This window comes from Oryzias melastigma, linkage group LG9 (genome assembly GCF_002922805.2).
Source record: "Oryzias melastigma strain HK-1 linkage group LG9, ASM292280v2, whole genome shotgun sequence".
Taxonomy (NCBI): Eukaryota; Metazoa; Chordata; class Actinopteri; order Beloniformes; family Adrianichthyidae; genus Oryzias; species Oryzias melastigma.
Genome location: NC_050520.1, coordinates 6089657 through 6092604, shown reverse-complemented (window position 1 = coordinate 6092604; position 2948 = coordinate 6089657). Strand labels below are relative to the sequence as shown.

General features: G+C 42.0%; 1 protein-coding gene across 1 annotated transcript in view; it reads left to right on the top strand.

Annotated features, from left to right (window-relative positions):
* LOC112148879 (transducin-like enhancer protein 4) overlaps positions 1–2948 on the top strand; it is a 50902-nt gene that overhangs the window by 23274 nt on the left and 24680 nt on the right. The gene's annotated exons all lie outside the window — the stretch shown is intronic.

The window sequence follows — 2948 nt, the reverse complement described above, 5'->3', positions numbered from 1 at the left end:
CAAAACTTCACTTCTTACAAAGGACAAGTTCTGCCTCGAAGGCACATCTCTATTAAGAAAGAAATGCCAAAAAATGGTTTAGTTAAACTAAAACCTTTGAGATTTAACTATTCATGCTGGACATTTCTAGCAGCTTCAAAAGCTGAGTGCAAGACCACAAAATGTCAAAATGACACTTTGAAAACAACCAAAAGGAACAACGTATTTTACTTTTTAATAGTTAAAGCTCCATAAATATAACAAATAGATCAGACAGACTGTTTGTTGAATTGGAAAGTTATATTTTAATTCCGTTTTGTTGGTAAATGTCATGCAGATTCCTCACCAGAATGTTCTTTGCCGTATGCCACCGCAGGAAGTTTAAACGCTAAATCAAATAAGCGTATCTTGGCCATCACTACACAGACTCACAACACAAATACCACCTGCTCAACTGTGCATGACCCGGGGGTGGATCTGAAAGGAGCCCGGTCACTATTGGAGACCGAGGCCTAACACTAATGAACACCTGTTAGATGTGGCATTTATTGGAGAACGGCGTTAGTTAAACATGGGCACAATTGGAAGATCTACAGTACTTAAAGACTTCCTCTAATGAAAACAGTATTTATAGTGTTATTAAGGTGTTCTTGTAGCATTTTTCTCAAGATAGACAATATAAACCTACACAATCTTACTTCCAACTTGTCAAATTTGGTCAATTTTTGATGTTTTGGGTTCCACCAACTGGTCGTTTTTTTTACCTGTTGGCTGTTCCCATTAAATCAGGGGTCCCCAAACCTCAGGACGCAGTACCAGACGCGTAACCAGTACTTCAGGAACAGGTACTGGTCTGAAGGTTGGGGACTTCTGATTAGCACATGCCTTTTGTCCCTGCCTCTGGCCCGATACCATGTGGTCCTCAAACCAGAACCGGCCTGTGGCCCGGAGATTGGGGACCCCTAATTTAATGGGAACAGCTAGCATGTCAAAAAATTACAAGTTGGGGACACCCAAAACATCCAAAAGGGGACTCAAACCATACGTCCATGTATGATTAGTTGGGAGTAAGAATGTGTTGTATAAACAGAAGGAAGTTGGGAAGCGGGGACTTCAACCACATTTTCCCCATAATGCACTCATTCCTCAAAAGTGGAGGCTTAAGGACAAGTGATATCATCTTCTCCTGTGTTTCCATTTGACGATAAGGAAAATAATTTCCTCCTGTTGAACAGCAGAAAACCTGTTTACCTACCAGAGTTTTATACAGGACATGCATGAGGAAAACAGCCGCTCTCTCTCATCCTTAATGGTAGTTAGCACCAAGCAACTTCGATGTATTTTGCACAGACACTCAAGTAAAATAAATAAAACGTTGTCTGATAAGCTCAAGGTTATCTTCTTTTTTATTTGGTTTGTAAGTTTCTGACCCGTTACTATACCATCCTACTATAATGCTGTTTATGTTCAGAGTAATGGAGCTTTTCTTGTGTCGCTGCACTCACCTAAGTAAGCAGGTGTGCATCTGAACTCAGGTTTTCTTCCACACCGTTTCATCTGCGGCTTACTTTGATGTCTTTGCTCTCCTGGATGAACCTTGCTGCTCTTTTCTCTGTCTCTAACCTTTCTATGACTTTGCCATACAATTCCTCTACATAATATTCTTCCTGTCTTAAAATATGCCTGCTTTTACTTGATGACCCTTGAGCAGTTGGGTCATTTTTGACAGCTAGAGGAAAAAAAAAAGAATCACACAAAAGGGGATGAGGAGCATTAAAAAGACTTCATTTGGACATAAGACGGGTTTCATTTACCCTGTATGAACTGCAGAGTTTGAACGTTTTTTAAGTTCAAGCTGTATTGTTGACTAAAAGGGCTGTTTTTTAAATCATGTAACCATTTTTGTTTGTTGTGATTTTCATTGTTTTTGAGTCAAATCATTTCACATAAATATAGAATTTCCATATTTTCTCTAATTTTGTTGTTGCCAACGATTTTCTGGACACAAAACTGTTAAAATTCAGACAATATTTTCTCAGATCACCTGTTCGAAGCTACCAATTTCTTTCCAATTTCTTTTTTTTTTTTTAGGCTTTCACTTTCCTTTAACTTTTGAAGTTAAAGTTTATCTTCATCCTGTGTAAAATATCTACAGCTGCTTCAAACCTTATTTTTTGCTAGATTTCATGTAGGAACCATTAAAGGGCCTGTGGGAGGAGCCCCGGCCACCAGGCGCTCACCTGTGAGCCCAGACCCCGGGCCTAGCCCCACGGTGGGGCCTAGGTGATATCTATCTTTAATAGTAATCCTCATAAAGCGGTTATGAACTGCAGAAGCCCCAGACTGCATGGCTCCTGAGATCACTCGAGCACTCAAACACCTCCACCACATTAAGGTGGCGGTTCAAGGAGGGGCGATAGAGATAGGATGATAGGGGAGATGGGTAAGAAGCTCGGTCACCCGGAGAGAGCTCGGAGTAGAGCCGCTGCTCCTCCACATCCAGATGAGCCAGTTGAGGTGGCTCGGGCATCTGGTTCGGATGCCTCATGGACGCTTTCCTGGAGAGGTGTTTTTGGGTATGTCCCACTGGGCGGAGAAACTATGTCTCTCGGCTGGCCTGGGAACGCCTCGGGGTCCCCCCAGAAGAGCTGGAGGGAGTGGGAAGTCAGGGTAACCTTGCTTAGACTGCTGCCACTGTGACCTCTACCCGGATGAGCAGCAGAATTTGGATGGATGGATGGATTTTTGACACGTGACCAAGTGATGTGGTGGAGAGAATCCAGTGGTTTTCCAAAACAACATTTCTGTCAGAATCAGATTATAAATAAAACTGAAAAAAGGTAGTTTGTGTGTTGTTTTTTGTTTTTTTCTCTAGTCAAGGACCAACTGGTCTGTGGTCAGAGGTTGGGGACCACTGGCTTTCTGAACTCCATATATTATACCAGGAAACTGGTATAATAAAGGGGGGG